The sequence below is a fragment of the Heterodontus francisci genome, chromosome 12 (assembly GCF_036365525.1).
Source record: "Heterodontus francisci isolate sHetFra1 chromosome 12, sHetFra1.hap1, whole genome shotgun sequence".
Classification (NCBI taxonomy): domain Eukaryota; kingdom Metazoa; phylum Chordata; class Chondrichthyes; order Heterodontiformes; family Heterodontidae; genus Heterodontus; species Heterodontus francisci.
Window position 1 is genome coordinate 63,174,393 of NC_090382.1, and position 21,492 is coordinate 63,195,884.

Below are 21,492 nucleotides of genomic sequence, written 5' to 3' on the forward strand. Positions count from 1 at the left end.
CGTGCCATTTCGGACATGGAGTTTGGGGTCACGGGTGAACATACAGCTCTTTGACAAACACAATGATTACTCAAAACATTTCATTTTTGGACACAATGCTGTCATATTCGTGACATGTGCACCGTAAAATCTAAAGCTGTTCTCTTCACAATGCATCTTGCAGGGCAAAAATCAGAGTCGGCATTGGAGCCCCAGGAGACTTCCAGCACCTCTGAGGAAGAGATAATCTCAGTGGATGCAGCATCCCTTGTCACTCCCGCACCTTCCACAAAAGCAGATACACTCACCTTTGTGGGAATCGTTCAGTTTTAGAGTCTGGGCCACAAGTTGGTGAGAGCACCACACACATGCCTGAATAGCTGGCTGAGGCTGAGAAAGGCAATGGCTCTGACAGTCAGAGGACTGCGGGTGGCCAGGCCCATGCTGAGCCCTTGGCTGATGATGATCCTCTGGTGTTGACAGCACAGGGCATGCTGGAGTTGCAGGGAGAGTTAAGGCAACAGCTGGTGGAGATGCCACAGGCCATGTGCAGCCTTGAGTGGACTTTAGGGCAGTCCATCCAGGATTTGGGGCCATCATGGGATTCCCACAGGTGCAAGGGGTTATCAATTGCATGCATGTGGCCTTCAATGCTACAGCCCAACAACCAGTTGCATACCTCAATAGAAAGGGCTTCTACTTCCTCAACCTGCAGCTAGTATGTGACCACAGGAAGTGCTTCATGCAAGTGTGTTCCTGCTCTCCAGGCAGCTGCCATGACTCATTCATCCTGCGCCACTCTCAGGTGCTGCTGCTCTTCATTGCACTGGCTCAGATCTGAGATGGATTCTTGGGGACAAGGGCTATGCCTTGCAGACATAGCTCTTGATGCCAGTGAGAAACCCCACCAGTGATGCAGAGGAGAGATACAACATCTGCCACACTCGACATGAGCAACCATCGAGCAGGCCATCGGCCTGCTGAAGATGTGCTTCCGCTGCCTGGATAAATCAGGTGGGGCCCTACAATACACACTAGAAAGGATTGTGCGCATCGTTGCTGTGTGCTGTGTGATGTATGCTCTGCACAACTTTGCAATACAGAGGGGGTAGGCCTTGCAGGATGATGAGAGATGGGAGCAGAAGACATCCTCGGACAATGAGGACACAGAGGGGTTGCAGCAGCATTGGCGCTTGGGAGGACAGAGAGCATCAATGCAATGTATACATGGCGAGCAGCGATGCACAACAACACCTTATTGCTGAGCGCTTCCACAATCCCTGAAGTGCACCATATGCTCCCCACATCACACACCACCATGTTTCATCTGGTAGGCAGTCTTCTGCATCTGTGACATCTGTTTCTCCACGCTTACTGGCAGCAGATGACTGAGCCATTGCCCATGTGACTGCATCCGTGCAGTGCCACATCACTCATACTGGCATGGAAATGATGTTATTCCATATGTTGGCAGTTCTGTCAGGTCAATGGTGTAATGGGAGGAGTCAGGCACATGCTGGCATACCTGCAGATGTCAAAGTGCCAGTGTCAGAGGCGTCCTGACTCTCAGGGTGCATCTTGAAGCGAACATAATCATCGGCCCTCCTATGCAAGTCATTGCTAACCTCCCTGATACAGTGTACTGCTGATTGTGAAACCCCACACAGGTGGATCCCTGGAATGATGCGGAGGCATAGAAGTTAAGAGCCGCAGGCATAGGGTGTCCAGCAAAGGCCATCGGCTGCAGATCATCATTCAGCAGTGCACAATGATGTGTCACCGCCATTCTGGACATCCACAGTCGCCTCTGACACTGGCACTTTGACATTTGCAGGTATGTCATGCAGGACCTGTAGATCCGTTGTGTTCTCTGGCCTTGAGTGCACCTTGGTGACTGATGCTGCTCATGTCTGGGAGCCTCCACGTTGGCTGTGCCTGCCTCTTGGTTCTGCCTCCAGCGGATATGGCTCCTCACAGCACGTGGATCAAGAAAGAAAGGGTAGACCAGCCCCATCTGTATGCTGGAGGTGAAGTCCGTTCCTTCAGTAGGTCAATGATACCTATCAGGACAGAGATTGATGTGAGTTGGAGCTTCAGCTGGGTTCTGGCATCACCCATATGGCATTACTTGCCGTGCTCCCCGTGGGCTAATTGCGGCAGCAGTTAGCATTGAGCATTAAATACCCACTTAAGGGCCTCAATTGGCAGCAGGGTGGGAAGTCTATTCAAAGGCCTTACCGCCCCAGGAATAACTTCGACAGAGGCAGGAAGATGGAAGGTTCTGCCCCCTCTGCCACCATCCCACCCGATTACATTCTCTCCCCACCTCCAAACCCACCATGGGGAAAGCATTAAATTCCCCCCAAGGACTCTACAAGAAGGAAGTTAAGGATGGTATCAAATTGAAAGAAAAGGGATATAATTTATGAAGTGGTGGTCCAGAAGATTGAGAAAATTTTAGAAACCAGCAGAGCCTAACTAAAAAATAGTAAAGAGGGAGAAATTAGAATATGTGAGTAAACTAGAAAGATATATGAAAACAGAGAGTAAGAGTTTCTACGGTTATATAAAAAGAGAGTAGCTAAATTAATCGTTGGCCCCTTAGAGGAGGAGACTGAGGAATTAATAATGGGAAACAAGGAAATGGCAGAGACTTTGAATAAGTATTTTGTATCTGTCTAGACAGTAGTGTGAAGGAATCTAGCCATAATGAAAGGTTATAAGGTTAAAAGCGTTATTTTCCCATGAGTTAGGGATTTAAAAAAATAAAATAAGGGTTCATCTTCCTGAAAAGTTAAAAAAGTTAATCTCTATAATACTAACTGGACAAGCCTCTATGTTAAAAAGCTTGCCTCATCTTAGAACATAACAGTAACTTCTGATAAAAGAGATTTGCTCCCTAATGTCACAAAACTCAGCACCCGTTAAAACATTGATAACATAGTGCTGCAAACGGTCACGAAAGCTACCACAGTAAGATGGTTTTATGCTGATAGACCTAAACCACAATCAACTAAATTTTTGACAAAGCTAACCAAACCCAAAAACTGAGTTATAATCTTGAAACACAGACGACTACTGAGAAAATGACCATCATGAAGCTCACAGCTTGGCTTTCTTAGAAATCAAAGAGGCTCAGCTTTACTAGGAATTAATAGTTATACAACCTTTTGTAGGAATCAAAGAGGGTGGATCTTAACTTAAAATAAACAGTTATACAGCCTTATATGGGAAATAAAAGGGGACAAATTTCCTTGCACCCATATGTTGAAATTAGTTATGCAACTTGAAACACAGTATAAATATTAGAAGCAAACATTGGATTTTTAGAGGCATTGGACATGCTCCAACATCTCTCATGGTAAAGGTATGATTATTAGGGTGAAGTAATGATAGTTCTCCCTTTAATTGGGACAGAGGTATTTCACTAAACTCTATACTCTTCTACTCAGGGATTTAAGGTAAATGTTACTTTAATAATTGTGGATATCCTACTTAAATATTTTACTGTAACAATTTGAGGTTTTAAAATTGGATTCTCCACTAGAAACAAGATTATACTTTTTTTTTCCTCAAACTACATTAACTTTGTGATTGACTGTCTCACCAACTGTGCATTGCATGTTTGGTTCTTTATAAACTTTTATATAATTTAGAAATTACATTATCTCACATAGTCTTTTGTATCACTAACTCGTGAACCTGTCTCGCTGCACTCTTTGGTGGGAAGGTACAATACTGAGGAGAGTTTCCGGAACCTTATAATATCTAGCTTATTATAATTTGTCTGAAACTTGTTATAAAGGCTTTCTGGAGGATGGTAATATTATCAGCTGGTTCCTTTCCTTTGGAGAGATTTAGATCAGTTCTTCAGACCCATTCAAGTGTCTATGAGATCTGTCTTTCTCAACCTTAAGTGAGAGTGACATCTGAGGAGTACACCTGATCTGGGATAGGCCCAAAAAAGGGCTAGGATTATACTCCACTACATTAGAAGAGACTAAAAACATCCAAATAAAAGATAATTGGGGGCAAAAGGGAGGGAGGAACTTAAAAACGACCACTATCACTAGAGCAAAAGTATTGGAAAAATAAATGGGACTAAAGGCTAACAAGTCGCCTGGATCTGATGGGCTGCATCCGAAGGTCTTAAAAGAAGTGGCTGCAGAGATAGTGGATGCATTGGTTATAATCTTCCAAAATTCTCATGATTCTGTATTGGTCCCAGCAGATTGGAAAACAGCAAATGTAATGCCTCTATTCAAGAAAAGAGGGAGATAGAAAGCAGGAATCTATAGGCCGGTTAGCCTAACATCTGTCGTTGGAAAAATGCTGGAATCCACTATTAAAGAAGTAGTAGCTGGACATTTATAAAATCATAATGCAATCAGGCAGAGTCAACGTGATTTTACGAAAGGGAAATTGTGTTTGACAAATTTATTCAGTTCTTTGAGGATTTAACAAGCAGGGTAGATAAAGGGGAACCAGTAGATATGGTGTATTTGGATTTCCAAAAGGCTTTCGATAAGTTGCTACATACAAAGTTACAACACTATATAAGAGCTCATGGTGTTGGGGGTAATAGAGAGCATGGATAGAGGATTGGCTAACTAACAGGAAACAGAGTTGGGATAAATTGGTTATTTTCAGATTGGCAAACTGTAACTAGTGGGGTGCCACAGGAATCAGTGCTGGGGCCTCAACTGTATAAAAACCATATTTATGTCTTGGATGAAGGGACCGAAGGTATTGTAGCCAAATTTGCTGACGATACAAAGTGAGTGAGCAAAACTTTAGCAGATGGAGTAAAATATGAGGTTATCCACTTTGGTAGAGTTACCATTCCGTTCAGACACCATGGGCTGGATTTTGTGCTCACCCCAGCAGGAGGTTTTGTGGTGGGGGTTGCCAGAGAATTGGGGCAGAATTGTCTGCCACGGAACACCACTCCAACAATGCCGGTTCCGATTCTCCCCGGGGCGAGATAGGCCTACGGAGGACCAGCATCAGAAACAAATGTACCCCCCAGGACTTGCCTTCCCCGGAACAGACGTCCACACCCCTCACCGGCGCCTTCTGGACTGGCTCCAGTGACCCTGCCTCACCAAACCTTTGTCTGCGGTTCCAGCAGTGGGCCTGGGTCTGAAGCCTCTGCAGTACCGTCAGTGGCCATCATTCCCAGTGGCGCTGCTGATACTGCTTACCTGCTGACACTTTGATTGGCTGACAGCTCTTAGGGCCGCATCCTTGTCCCTATTAAGTCTTTAAAGGGACGGGGATCTCTACTTCCTTAAACTTTCACCCCAAAAGACCGGAGGATTTGTCCAGGGGTCTGAAAAAATACAGAGGCGGGGTTGCCCCCTGCCTTTTTGGCCCAGCACCAGGAGCCCTGCTTCCTGTAAAAATCCAGCCCCAGAGTGCATTGGCACTGACCATTAATGTTTGACCATTGATTTAAAAATAGATCCAAGACAGATCAAAAATGACGCCTAAAAACTACGCTGTATAAATTAATGGATTTGTAGAGTGATTTCAAGATTACAATTTTACTCATTATTCGTAAAATGTTTATAAACCACTTGAACATGTTTTAATATTGAAAAAGTTATTTGACAGGCCAAGACCCATAGTGGGACTTGTAATAGAGAGAATAATGTAAATCAAAAAGTCATAATTAGGTGATGACAAGCTTAGGTTTTAAAAGTCTGTTGATGGAGGAAGGGAAGACGAAGGGAGATAAGGGGCAGAATTTTCTGGACTTAGTCCCTGCCAGAAAGGTGGAACCTGATTCAGTAATGGGCGGGCATAGCTGTGGCTATTTGTCTCAGCCGCAACAGTTGCATCCTGCCTCTGAGTTACCTGACCAATTAGGGAGAGCAGGTGGGATGATGCATCCATTCTACCAAAGGAAGGAATCCTAACTAGAAGGGACCACAACATAGTTTACAAGGGCTTAACAGCACTTGAAATTTTGAGGCTGCAGCAACTACAGGAATGGAGAGGAGACCTGGGAAGGCTGCCGTGCAGCTCTTCTGCTCTTACCTGGAAGTCCTGCTGCAAATTCTGAGGGGCTGCAGTGAAGTGAGCTTTCCCAAGAATGGGAAAAAGAGGACAATCTCTCCAACTAAGCAGGCATGGATGGGAGTGGCTGAGGAAGTCAGCAGCAGAAGTGTGGTCTCTCCAACCTGGAGACAATGCACTAAGAGGATCCAGACCCTCAGGAGAGCTTGACAGGTGAGTGGCATAACTCTTTCAGGTGTCAAGCCCCACACTGTGACTTTCCCAGCATTTTCCTGCACAGCACTCCTCAGAACAATACACCTTGCAGCTTATTCCTCTCGCTGCAGGCACCTTACATCCCCAGCTGAACAGCCAGCACTCACATTCACTCCCATCACATTGCCCTCTCGCACCAATGCCTTACTAAAATCCATGTAGACCACATCCCTCATCAATTCTTCTTGTTACTTTCTCAAAACACTCAATTAAGTTAGTAAAACATGACCTTCCCTTAACAAATCCATGCTGACTATCACTGATTAATGCATGCCTTTCTAACTGGCAGTTTATCCTGTCCCTCAGAATAGATTCTAACAATGTACCCACCACCGAGGTCAGACTGACCAGCCTATAATTATTTGGCCTATCCCTCCCACCCTTTTTAAACAATGGTGCAAGATTTGCAGACCTCCAATCGTCTGGTACCTCGCCTGTACTTAACTGACAGATCCCTGCTCATCTTAAATCCCACCCCACAGAAACATGGGAGAGGGCAGGATGATGTTCAGATCCCAAACCAATGTCAATTTCAGCATATTTAACTTCCTACACCCACGGAAACCTGCCTCCCCTTGCCTGGGAAAATTCCGCTAAAGGAGTTACATATTATTGAGAGTTTTCCCTAATATCCTGTAATTATTCCTGGGTTTATTGTATTGTCCATATATAATCTTAATAAGTGACTAGATCATTTTGTTTGGAGCAGTATCACTGCACATTTATGGCTGATAAAGGTAGGTTACCATTAGCATTAATCTAATTACTGCCTGTTTGCATTCCTTCTAGTATCGTTAAATGATTTGTGTTGGAATCTCATACATCATTGAAAACCTTGGTTAAAGCAATTATAAGCAAGTGGATCTGACTTAAGATAAGAAAGGTATTGTCATGATGGAATGACCTTGAACTCCAGAATCCATCTACAAGTATTTAGTCAAAGTGAAAGCAGGCATTTCTTTTGGGCCTCCTTATCTCGAGAGACAATGGATACGCGCCTGGAGGTGGTCAGTGGTTTGTGAAGCAGCGCCTGGAGTGGCTATAAAGGCCAATTCGAGAGTGAACTCCAGAATCCATCTACAAGTATTTAGTCAAAGTGAAAGCAGGCATATGCAGTACCAATTATCTACTCCTTTTGACAAGCTTTTGACAAGTTCAGTTTGCATTGGTCTCTGATACGAGGCAAGACAGAAGAAGACCGCAGTTGTGGCAAAGATAACTTACTGACTTAGCAAAGCCATATGCACAGTGGTTTCAGCTCACAAGAATGTCAATATTATCTGCTTCATGTTGGAAACAAAACTAAAATTCCTAACTAATAATGACAACACTATAACAAATAAATGTGACCACTGTAAGCTCCTTTCCATCATCAGAATACTTTTTTTGTTGCAATTCACAATTAAGAAAATCTAATTATATTCAGAAGGTGATAGAGATCATGATCCTGTGTTGAAGACAGGTGTATAAATCCAGAGGTGCAGACTGCTACCTAGCAATATGATGTTGTTAGATTGCCTCATGTTTGGAGCAGCAGACTGCACTGACATCAAAACAAGGGTGCCTTGATACATTTCTATTATTTAAAGCAATGCAAAAGGTCATCACTGCCACAAAGCAATTTAAAATCCCGAATAGAAGTGACAGAAAATTCTCTGAATGATTTGTTATTCCTTCATATTTAGCCAATTGGTATTAACAACTCCCTTCAAACCAGGTAACCAAATGACTGATGGCTCCTTATGGAATCTGGTTATTAACCAAAAATATGTATAATGATGTGCATAAAACAATATTAAAAGTAACTGAACAAATATTTGGCTTCCCGTATCAAAAGCAGGTGAAGTTGGTTGTCGGGGCTGTTACACAGTTGGCTCTCTCCTTACACTTCTGTCTCTTTTCCTGCCAACTGCTGAGTCTCTTCAATTCACCTCTCTTCAGCCCCACCTTCATAGCTGTCCACCAGCTCTGGCGATCACCGGCAACTGGCTCCCACGACTTGTGGTCAATATTGCAGGACTTCATGTCGCATTTGCAAACATCTTTAAAGCGGAGACATGGACGGCCAGTGGGTCTGATACCAGTGACGAGCACCCTGTACAATACGTCCTTGGGGATCTTGCTATCTTCCATGCAGCTCACATAGCCAAGCCATCTCAAGCGCCGCTGGCTCAGTAGGGCATACATGCTGGGGATGTTGGCTGCCTCGAGGACTTCTGCGTTGGAGATACAGTCCTGCCAAGGATTCTCCGGAGATAGCGAAGATGGAATGCGTTGAGACGTCGCTCTTGGCTGAGATACATTATCCAGGCCTCTTTGCCGTAGAGCAAGGTACTGAGGACGCAGGCTTGAAACACTCGGACTTTTGTGTTCTGTGTCAGTGCACAATTTTCCCACATGCTCTTGGCCAGTCTGGTTATAGCAGCAGACGCCTTTCCCAGGCGCTTGTTGATTTCTGCATCGAGAGACAGGTTACTGGTGATAGTTGAGCCTAGGTAGGTGAACTCTTGAACTACTTGCAGAGCACTTCCAATATACATGTAACAATATGTACAAAATGTTTGCAGAATGCTCAAGATTATAGCCAAATAGAGGAATTTTGGAAGAGGTTGTAAGATAAGGTGATAAAACTAAGTCATGGCAAGGGAAATGTGGTGCAATCTGATAAGGGAGAATTCATCTAAAAAGCATACAGAAAATTCCAACATATATTAGTGTTCACAAATAAAAGGTGTGATGACAAATCAGTTTCAGAACCAAGAAGATTTAATCTTCCTATTCCATAACCACAGTTGCAAATTCCTGCACAATAGCAGCTTGATCCCATTTGTTCCATACACAATAAGTTCCCTACAGTTCCTCTGTCATTCCAGATAATATAGCAGAATAAAGCACCTGGTGGGCTTAATTACTAATAATTCATTTCCAGCTGTAATTTCTGGAGAGATGCTCTCATTTTCAAAATAAAAACACTATTAAAACAAGGCTCACTGCTCATTTGAACAAATTTTCCTTGTCTGGTTATAAAGCCAAACTGTGACATTTAAAAGAGGGTCCTCAAACCTGTATGGATGGTAATAGAACACAAATAGATTTTGAAACTTTTATTCCAATCGATGATCATGCAGAAAGTGCAGTCATTTCTAATAGTCTAGGCCAAAAGAAAGATTTTTGAGGATGTGATAGAAAGTGATATTGCTTTACAGGATTTATGCTTGTCCTGGGAAAATCAAGGACAGAATGACGATAATCTCGAGCGTTGCTGTCCAAGGTATCCTCTTCAAGCACTTTGTCAGGACAGACTTATTTTCCTTGGCAGTATTTCATTTGCTATGACACTTGAAAAGCTTTTGAAACACACATATTAAACAATACTCTGTAAAATATTGGATTTTTTTAGATTAATCAAAAAAATTGTTGCATTTCAAATTTAGTTAGCTGTTGATTGGCTTAAACTGAATATTTGGCTCTAATTAGTTTTAAAATTGGTGGGTGGGTGGAAATTTAATCACAGAGTCGTGAAATGTTATATGGAGTTACAGGCCATTTGGCTCATCAAGTCAACAGTACATATATTCCAAATGAAACAAAACAAGAATCTGTTTTCATGACACTTGCCCAGTTTTCCAGTGTCTGATTTCTGGTCACTCAATGAAGAAAGAGTTAATTTCTGATGGTCTAGTGCTTGATGTATGATCCATTGTTCCCAGTGATGATGTTGAATTAATTGGTCTGTGGTAGTGCAAAAAGCTTATCTGTGTCACATTTCTGTGTATATTTTCCATGATGGTATGGAGGGGAAAACATTTGTTGTCCCCAGTCAATTTAGATAGACAAGACTACACATCATACAAGAGCAAAGTACTGCAGATGCTGCAAAGCTGAAATAAAATGTTAGAAATATTCAGCAGGTCTGGCAGCGTCTATGGAGAGAGCAACAGAGTTCACGCTTCAGGTCGTTGATCCTGCACATCATAGTAAATAAGAACATTTACCCAGCTGCTTCATTGTTTTCCTTACTCGGTTATTACAACCATTCTTAATACAGCATTCACATATTGTAACCTTACATTTGGGAATTTATATCCAGTCAAATCGATGGTTCTAAAGGTTAGTGGACTTTCAAATAATAGTTCACTGCCCTCTTAACCTCCCTTACTTTCTCCCTCCATGTATACAACCCAATCCATATTCAAAGCCACTCCCTTGATCTTGCCATCTCACATGGCCTCACTACTCCCATTGTATCAGTCACAGATAAGACCATCTCTGATCACTTCCTTGTATCACTCTCCACCCACACCCAAACCCTAACTCCTTCCATATCTGCTCCTGGAAAAAAAACTATCCCCTAATTCACTTACAATTGCACTTTAAAAATCTCAAGTGTCTAGCCTTTGGCCCTCCATTGGCCATAACATTTCTGCAGCTACCGATTTGCTCAAACACATCTTCTCCTCCACCTTTGATGCCTTAGTCCTCAATAAAACCATAAAACCACTATTCATTCTCAACTTAGTTGTTCGCCTGGTACACCTATCATCTCTGCTCCCTTAAGTCCAAGGGAAGCAGACTTGAAAGGTTATGGCAGGCAACTGGTTTAGCCATCCACCAGCAGATCTGGCTGGACAACATAAAGAACTACTGGGGCCTGCTCTCATCTTCAAAAAATGCTCACTATTCCAGAATCATCCTGGAATGCAAAAATAATGCCTTGCATCTTTCCTCTACTGAAAACCGTCTTCTTAAATTCTTCTCCCTTGTCTCCTCCACCCTCACATTCAACAATTAGTGCAAGGAGCTCATGAACTACTCTGTCACTAAGATTGAGACCATTGAATTAGCCGCCTCTGATGTGTCCCTTCCTTGCACTAACCCATTGGGCCAAACTTCCTCTAAAGTTTCATGCTGCCTCAGACCAGAACTCAAATCTTTCTTTAGTCTCTTTACTAGCTCGTCCATGCCCTCTCCCAGCTCATCTTGTCCATGAGACCCATTCTCCCTCTACCCTATTCCACTAAGCTGCTGACCACCCAGCTTCACCTTCTGGTCACATGTTAGCCAATATTGTCTTCAGGTCTTGTTTCTCTCTCCTTTAAATCTGCCATTATCACCCCTTTACTCAAAAAAAACTCTTGACCCCACAGTCCTTGCAAACCTATTGCCCCATCTCCAAACTCCCTTTTGTCTGCAAAATCCTTGAAAATGTTATCTCCTGTTAAATCTGTGCATTTCCTTCCTGTAACTCCATGTTTTAATAGCTCCAATCAGATTTCTGGCCCTGCCATAGTACCAAAAATGGCTCTTGTTTAAGTCACAAATGACATTTGTTACAGTCAGGTGAGGAGGGATCAAAGGGTTTCCCTCTTTTCACTTTTCTTGTTTGACCACAACAAGTTTAATTCTTTTTTAAAGTGGATGTACTGGCCAATTAATTAGGTGTTCAATTACTTACTTGCTATGATGATAACAAGAATCAATCGTTCAGGTTTTCTGGAGTTTAACAAAGAAAGAGGTTAACTTTATTGTACTTTTTAAAAATTCATTCATGGGATGTAGGCATCGCTGGCTAGGCCAGCATTTATTGCCCATCCCTAATTGCCCTTGAACTGAGTGGCTTGCTAGGCCATTTCAGAGGGCATTTAAGAGTCAACCACATTGCTGTGGGTCTGGAGTCACACGTAGGCAAGACCAGGTGAGGACAGCAGATTTCCTTCCCTGAAGGACATTAGTGAAGTAGATGTGTTTTTACAACAATTGACAATGGTTTCATGGTCACCATTAGACTAGCTTTTTAATTCCAGATTTATTAATTGAATTCAAATTTCACCATCTGTCATGGTGGCATTCGAACTCATGGCCCCAGAGCACTAGCCTGGGCCTTTGGATCACTGGTCCAGTGACATTACCACTACGCCACTGCCTCACCTTAAACCGAACTAATTAAATTAATAAACTATGTGCCAACTTTCACACATACACACACACTAGAGGTTCGTATGCACACAAATAGGTTACAGAATGGAGAAGGGTAGAGTCAAAGAGTTAGACTCCAATAAAAAAAAGGTATACAGTCTATGGAGTTTGATGATTCGGCTGGCTTCTAGCTGAATACGGTAGCCCTGAAGCTTTTAGTTTGCAGAAGTGGATAACTGATTTGGTGAGTCTTTTGGGGATAGTGATGTGAATAATTTCCTCCAATGGAGTTTCTGATTGCAGACAGAGTATGCAAAGGTGGTCAGTCAACAGGCAGGGTTCAAAGCTGGCAAGATAGATTCAGATCTCCAGTCAGTGGATTAAAGAAAATTATCATTCAGCAAAGCACATTGGCGTAACACATCCTATATGAATGTGAAAAAAATAAACTATCCCTCCTCATCCTTCTTGACCTATCTGCAGCCTTTGACAGGGTTGACCACACCATTTTCCTGCAATGCTCTCCACTGTCATCCAGCTGGGTGGGACTACTCTCACCTGGTTTCATTCTTATCTATCCAATTGCAGTCAGAGTATCAGCTGTAATGGCTTCTCTTCCAGCTCCCCCACAGTTACCTCTGGTATCCCCAAGGATTTATCCTTGGCCCCTTCTATTTCTCATCTACCTGCTGCCTCTTGGCAACATCATCTGAAAGCACAGCATTAGGTTTACACATGTACACTGATGAAAGCACAACATTAGGTTTTCACATGTACACTGATGAAAGCCAGCTCTACCTCACCACTACCTTTCTCGACCCCTCCACTATTGCTAAATTAGCAACCTGCTTATCTGACATCCGGTACTGGATGATCAGAAATTTCCTCCAATTAAATATTAGGAAGACTGAAGCCATTGTTTTCAGTCCCCGTTTCAAACTCCATTCCTTCGCTACTGACTCCATCGCTCTCCTGGCAGCAGTCTGAGGCTAAACCAGACTGTTTGCAAACTTGATGTTATACTTGAGCCAGTGATGAGCTTCCAATAATATATTCACACCATCACTATTTCCACCTCAGTAACATCACCTGACTTTGTCCCTGTTTTAGCTTATCTGATGCTGAAACCCTCATTCATGCTTATGTTACCTCTAGACTTGACTTCCAACTCACTCAAGGTTGGTCTCCCATATTCTGCCTTCCAGAAATTTGAGGTCATCCAAAGCTCTGCTGCCTGTGTCTTAACTTGCACCAAGTCCCATTCACCTATCACTCTTGTGCTCGTTGACCTACATTGGCTCCTGGTCAAGCAACATCATGATTTTAAAATTCTCATCCTTGTTTTCAAATCCCTCCATGGTCTTGCACCTCCTTATTTCTGTAATCTCCTCTAGCCCCACAACCCTCCGAAATATCTGTGCTCATTTAATGTAGGCCCCTTGAGCATTCCTTATTTTAATCAGTCCACCATTGGTGACAGCGTCTTCAGTTGCCTAGGCCCCAAGCTCTGGAATTCCCTCCCAACACCTCTTTCCTTCACTACACCTCTCTCCCTCAATAACGCTCTTCCCTCCTTTAACACACAACTTAAAACCTACTTCTTTGGTCATCTGACCTTATGTGACTCAATGTCATATTTTGTTTTATAATCCTGTGAAGCGCCATGGGACAGTTTATTATGTTAAAGGTGCTATATAAATATAAATTGTTGTTGATTTAATATCATAAATGCCACAATGAAAGTAACAAAATTTAGCTAGAAAAATGTACATCCTTCAACAAAGTAAAATAAAACTGTGTTGGAAATACACCCCGGATCAGACACCATCTGGAAAAAGAAAAGCCAAATTATGAGATTTCAGGTGTGTACTCTTCATTATGATCTGAAGTACACAGATCAGTATGTTGTGTATCTCCTGAATTTTTTGTTTCTATCTTAGATTTCCTGTATTTGTTTTTTCTTTAATCAATTCACTTATACAGCTACAACTTCAAAATTACAAGCACATTTCTAAAAGAAAATTCTCCTGGTTTATCCCTGGGTTGCCAATATGCGATTTTTTCAGAATATCAATTTTTTGCTTCAATTTACTTATTCATTTGTTTCTTTATGCATCATATTCATATAGCTAACTTTTCTACACTTGAATGATTTGCTGATTTTCTGATATACACCCACATGCACCAGCTTGAATGCATTGAATGCAAAACTCGGTGTTCAAAATCTGTATTTATCTGGAGCTAATTAGTGACTCACTAATCACAGAAAGCAAATTGACACAGAAGGCAATTTTACTAAATATGAATAAAGACTCTTTCAAAGGTTTTTACTAAGGGAATGGGAAGAAAGATTAGGAGAAATATCCTTATTCATATGGTTGTTGGAGCATGGAAAGTTTCGCCAGAGGGAGTGGATGAGGCAAAACTTGCAGCAAAGGAGCATACAAAGCTATGGGGGTAGAGGAGGACAGTGGGATTAATTTTCGATTGCTCTAGCAAACAAGTGGCACTGACGAAATAGACTAATACCTTCCTTTTATGCTCTAATTTAATATGGCTCAGAGAACTTAGCCACATGCAAGCCAGTTCAACATGTTTTACAATTCCTATTCTGTCATATTCTCCATTCTTTTGACTCCAACAAGGACCCAGGTCCTAAATATGTCCCTTCCATCCATGTCAAGATGAATGCCCCCAACTTTACCCCAGTCCTACGCTCTTCTTTCAATCTTTTTTACTCCTCGTCTACCTGTTTTGTAGAAATGTGCTCATGTTTATCTTGTTCCTAAATTCGTTTTATCCTTCCAAGTACCATCATACTGTCTTTACATTGATAATTTTCCATTATTCAGCAAGTATTCAAGCTCAAGTTATTCATTCAAATGGAACCTTTTGTCTAATCCATGGTTGTCAGTGTGGTTTAGATATGGCCATTCAACTGGTGATCCTTTGTCGCTTACTTTGTGCACCTCTGGAATTCTATTTTCCATAAATTCGGCTACCATTGCCTTGAACACATCCAAAGTCAGATAGGTTTTGGTACTGTACATTTCTAAACAATTTAACATGATATACCATCCTAATAAAATAGAAACATAGAAAATAGGTGCAGGAGTAGGCCACTTGGCCCTTCGAGCCTGCTCTGCCATTCATTATGATCATGGCTAATCATCCAACTCAGTAACCTGTTCCCACTTTCCCCCCATATCCTTAGATCCCTTTCGCCCCAAGAGATATATCTAACTCCTTCTTGAATCAGGGCTACGGGGAAAAGGCAGGGGAGCGGACTAAGTCAGTTGTTCTTGCAGAGAGCTGGCCCAGACACGATGGCCAAATGGCCTCCTTCTTCACTGTAACCATTCTAAAATTCAATGATTCTATACACAGGTTATTCAAAAAGTGATGAAAACCTCACAGGCACATAGTAATTGCTCGATAGAAAATACCAAAGCCCATCTAGTTCACTTTCTATCATCCTAGTAGTCACATGATACAATGATGATGAGGTTTTTGACTTATCACAGCAATCAATCACTATCAATTAATCTGCAACAGAATGGGACATGACACAAGGAAACTCCCAGTGATGGAGAGCATTGGGAACCATTGGGCGGCACAGTGGCGCAGTGGTTAGCACCGCAGCCTCACAGCTCCAGCGACCCGGGTTCAATTCTGGGTACTGCCTGTGCGGAGTTTGCAAGTTCTCCCTGTGACCGCGTGGGTTTTCGCCGGGTGCTCCGGTTTCCTCCCACAGCCAAAGACTTGCAGGTGATAGGTAAATTGGCCATTGTAAATTGCCCCTAGTGTAGGGAGATGGTAGGGAATATGGGATTACTGTAGGGTTCGTATAAATTATAAATGGGTGGTTGTTGGTCGGCACAGACTTGGTGGGCCGAAGGGCCTGTTTCAGTGCTGTAACTCTAAATAAAAATAAATAAACATACAATGTTTTGGCCTCAATTGCTTTCTGTGGTTGTGAATTCCACAGCCTCACCACTCTCGGGGTGAAGTAATTTCTCCTCATCTCAGTCCTGAAAGGTTTACCCCATAGCCTTAGTCTATGACCCCTGGTTCTGGACTCTCCCACCATCGGGAACATCCTTCCTGCACCTACCCTGTCAAGTCCTGTTAGAATTTTATAGGTTCCTATGAGATCCCCCCTCACTCTTCTGAACTCCAGCGAATATAATCCTAACCGACTCAATCTCTCCTCATATGTCAGTCCCGCCATCCCAGAAATCAGTCTGGTAAACCTTCGCTGCACTCCCTCTAGATAAGGAGATCACTCACTCAGATAAGGAGACCACAAATGCACACAATATTCCAGGTGTGGCCTCACCAAGGCCCTGCATAATTGCAGAAAGACATCCCTGCTCCTGTACTCAAATCCTCTCGCTATGAAGGCCAACATACAATTTGCCTTTTTTATCGCCTGTTGCACCTGCATGTTTACCTTCAGTGACTTGTGTACGAGAACACCCAGGTTTCGTTGCATATTCCCCTCTCTCAGTTTATAGCCGTTCAGATAATAATCTGCCTTCCTGTTTTTGCTACCAAGGTGGATAACCTCACATTTATCCACATTATACTGCATCTGCCATGCATTTGTCCACTCACTCAACTTGTCCAAATCACCCTGAAACCTCTCTGCATCCTCCTCACAACTCACCCTCCCACCCAGTTTTGTGTCATCTGCAAATTTGGAGATATTACATTTAGTTCCCTAATCTTAATCATTAATATATATTGTGAATAGCTAGGAACCTAGCACCGAATCCTGTGGTACCCCACTAGTCACTGCCTGCCTTTCGGAAAGAGACCCATTTATTCACACATTGCCAACCAATTTTCTATCCATCGCAATACACTACCCCCAATCCCATGCGCTTTAATTTTACACGCTGGTCTCTTATGTGGGACTTTGTCGAAAGCCTTCTGAAAGTCCAAATAAACCACATCCACTGGCTCCCCCTCATCAACTCTACTAGTTACATCCTCGAAGAATTCTAGTAAATTTGTCAAGCATGATTTCCCTTTCGTAAATTCATGCTGACTCTGTCCGATTCTACCACTGTTCTCCAAGTGCTCTGCTGTAAAATCTTTGATAATGGACTCTAGAATTTTCCCCACTACCGCCGTCAGGCTGACTGGTCTATATTTCCCTGTTTTCGCTCTACCTCCCTTTGTAAATAGTGGGGTTACATTAGCTACCCTCCAATCTGTAGGAACTGTCCCAGAGTCTATAGAATCTTGGAAGATGACCACCAATGTATCCACTATTTCTAGGGCCACTTCCTTAAGTACTCTGGGATGTCAATTATCAGGTCTGCTAAAATTGTACTCATGTTTATCATGGTTCCCTTGCAAATTGGTGCATCTATAGTGTGGTTAATGACTTCTCTTCAGATTTCTTTACTCCTCTCTTTCACTCTTTGCCTTTATTATATTCATGACAACAAATTCCTCTTAAACAGCACTTCTAATGTACAAGGTGTCCAAGATGCCCCCAAAAAATAAGAGGAATAGACACAGTAATAAGAGACAGATTAAGACTGATGTCTAAAGGCTAGGCCAAAAATAAGGGGCTGAATTTTATTTAGGCGCCGCGCTGCATGGCAGCGTCCTTTCGACTCAGCACGGTGCCCGCATTTAGCGGCCACCGCAGAGCCCCCGTGATATTACCTCCCCGATATTGTCTCCTTGATATTACATGGGGAGAGGCGGGACATTCGGCGCAGTGAGAGAGTGTTTGATAGCTGTGTAGCAGGTGCTAGGACCCTTTTTTAAGCGCCCCAGCACCTGCTTCCTGAAAGCTGTCAAAGAATACTTACCTGACTACCGAAAAGTGGGGCTGCTGTCAATCTGGCAGCAAAGCAGAAAGTTCTGCCGAAATCCAGCAGGTCAGGCAGCATCTGTAGAGAGAGAAGCAGAGTTAACTTGTCCAAGTTCACAGACCTGAAAGTTAACTTTGCTTCTCTCTCCACAGATGCTGCCTGACCCGCTGAGTGATCCCAGCATTTTCCGCTTTGCTGCCATATACTAACCCTGCTGCGTCCCAGTGTCTTATGAAGTTGTGATCCTCTTCTCCCACTCAAGTGTAACATTCCTTCTTGTAGGCATACTGCACCTGGGTGAATAATCTTAAATTTGCACATTCCAGGACGTGAGACTTAAATAGACCATAAAAGGTATCACAGAGGTTTATAGAGAACACACTGACACAAATGGGAATGCACGGGTGTCACAGCAATGTAAATATGTCTTTCACGAAAGACATATCTGTCCTTTTCTCTGTGTGAATGATGTGTGCCAGCATGTAGCACCAATGCCACATCCCTTTGCACTGTTGGCCCTTCAGAAGAACCAACGCATGTAATAACATCATTGCCATGCCACCATTACACATGAGTGTCTCCACAGATGCAGTGACATGGACATTGGCTCAGTCAGCTGCTGCCTCTAATGGTTTACAAAGGGATGCTGCAGATGTGGGCTGGTGCACAGCAGGTGAGCGAGGGTGATGTGTGGCTTGCAGAGTTCATGCCAGTTCCTATGGAGCAGACAGCCTTTGTCTGAATAAGCTACTCCATACTTCCCTAGCTCACTGCTAGTCCTGCATGCAGAGCCTGGGTGCCATCTGCCATCCCATGCGACTTTCATGCTGTAGGTCTTCAGCGTCCTCATAGTCCGAGGAGGAATCCTGTTGATGTCTCTCTTCATCATGCCAGGCTTGGCCCCTATTGGGTGCGGAGCTGTGCAGAGCAGCAAAGAAAGGAGCTGGCATTTTTGGCCATAGTACAGGGCATCACCCTATCCATAGAGGCACTGGAGGTGCTCTTTCATCATGCCGATCTCCTGCTCAATGGTGGCTCATGTAGCTCAGTGGCTGGCATTGTATCTCTCCTCTGCAGCAGTGGTGGAGTCTGTCACCAGTGTCGGGAGCCATGTCTGCAAAGGATAGCCCTTATCTCCAAGAAGCCACCCCTCCATCTGAGCCAGTTCAGTGAACAGCGGTGGCAGCCGGTACTGGCGCAAGACCCAGGTGTCATGGCACCTGCCTGAGAAGCGATCACACATTCGCTGCAAGCATCTGCAGTGTTCACATACTAGCTTCACCGAGATTGAGAGAGCTCCTTTAATGGTGACGTCTGCAGGCGGTAGCCTGGCGGGAGGCCTGATGGCCACATGAGTGCAGTCTATGAACATTACAACCTATGGTTCTCTGGCAATGGTGCCAGAACCAATGACCCTCTGGGCCTGGCTGTGAGAGTCTGTCCTGAAGTGGACATCCTCACTGGCCCTCCGGTGCAGGGCATTGGTGACCTCCCTGATGCAGCGGTGCACTGCGGAATGTGTGACCCCACAAAGGTCTCTCATGGGCCCCTAAAAGGCTGCAGAGGCATCAGGCTTGCGAACAACTGCCTCGATGAGGAACAAAGGCATGGGATGTCCACTGGAGCCCATGGGCTGCAGGCCATCCTTGAGCAGGGCACAGAGACGTGTCACCACCCTCTCTATATGCGCAACCGCCTCTGACACTGGTGCTCTGACATCCGATGGCATGTCATGTGGGGCCTGTAGATGCATGGCAAACATAATGGCAGGCTCCCCTTGGGGGCTGCTGCTCACGACCGGGGGCCTCTACATGGATCGCATCTGCCTGTTGGTATTGCTTCTGGTGCATATGGATCCTCACGTGCAGAGGATCACACAATGTAGGATGAACCCTGCATGTATTCGAATGTTCCTAACAGGGCAGGGATTGGTGTTGACGGGTACATCAGCTGCTTTCCTGGATCAACTATGTGGCGTGCCATTGCATTGCCCATCCTGGCCAACACTCAGAGAGGCACAGCATGACCACATCAACATCCTACCAGCTGAATCAATTGCCCCTGCCATCCATCAAACCTTAATGCTCCTGCCCTTTCTGGCACCCTCCACACACACAGGGTGCCCAGTGTGCCATTACCTCTTCACAAACATAGAGCGTACACTGTCAACGGAGGGATGGTACATGGTACCTCCCTTCATGCCAGCACAGCTTTCCCTCTAGTAATCCCAGACCCCCCCCTCCCTTTCAGAATGTAGAGTGAGACCCCTGCATATCCCCCCTCCCTCCTCTATTTAAGAATACAGATTTAGACCCCTGTATATCCCACCCTCCCTCCTCCCTTCCAGAATGCAGAATGAGGACCCGCTGGCTTTTCAGATTGTGAACGGGATGGCATGTGACGGCCGCCCGTTCAACGCAAAATCCGGCAGTGTCGGTGGAGAGGCGGCCGGCTACATAATTAGCAAAGGTAAGTAATCATTACCATATGTTGATAGTAATGCTGCCGCCATGCAGCCGGAGGGGGGTGGGCCGCACCGAGGTCGCGCCACCGCCGGTAATATGTGGCGGGCCCTTCTCAACGCGCGTATCGAGGCGGGCCTCTCTGCGCAACATTTTACCGACCCCTGAACCACGACTCGCGGCATCGAGGGGCCGGTAAAATTCACCCCATGGATTTTTAAATGACATTTACAGCAAGATGGAGAAGTAGATTGGTTTTGTGTGGCTTGAATGAGTGGCCAAGGAGATTGGATGGCATCAGTGGCAAGGGAATTTGTAATGAGCACCAAAAACTACAAAAATTACACCTTCTTCCCCTCAGCTGATGATTCCACTTTCTATTCATCTACTTCCTTCAGGTTACATGTCTTCTGTACAAACAATCTCTGAATCATTGCATCTTAATCCCCTCCACGCTTTTCAATATGAGTAATGAAAACCTGTTTTCTGCAATTCTTCAAAGAAATGGTTCTTTTATATTTTGCAGAGATATAACCAACAGCTACCATCTCTTATTTTTAATTGCTTCTCCCTTTTTCCTTCTTCATCCATTGACATTCTTGTTCTCATTAGTTGCTCTGATCTCAATTAAAACTCCCACATTGCCTTAAAAAAGCACTGATGCCAATTCATTTTCATCTCAGTAACGCTTAACTTTCTGTGAAGCACATATTAGTGAGAAGCAAAATTGCCCCCATATCTGGCAAGGCTCTTCTGATTGATTTCTTACAACCCCAAATATATCACAAGAAAAATCTTGCAGTCTAATTGATGATCTTTCTCTTATGTCTACCCTCCAATTTTTCTTTCCAGCACATATGTGTTTGTGTCCTAACCTATGTACTCCATCCTAGGGTGTTAAAATGTTGACTGCAATGGATCTAAATATCATGCACTGTGTAGAACGGTAGCCGTTCTAATACTGCCCATTCTGTACCACTGCTCAAGGCATATTTTGCCCTAAGTTTTAATTTATTTTTCTTCTA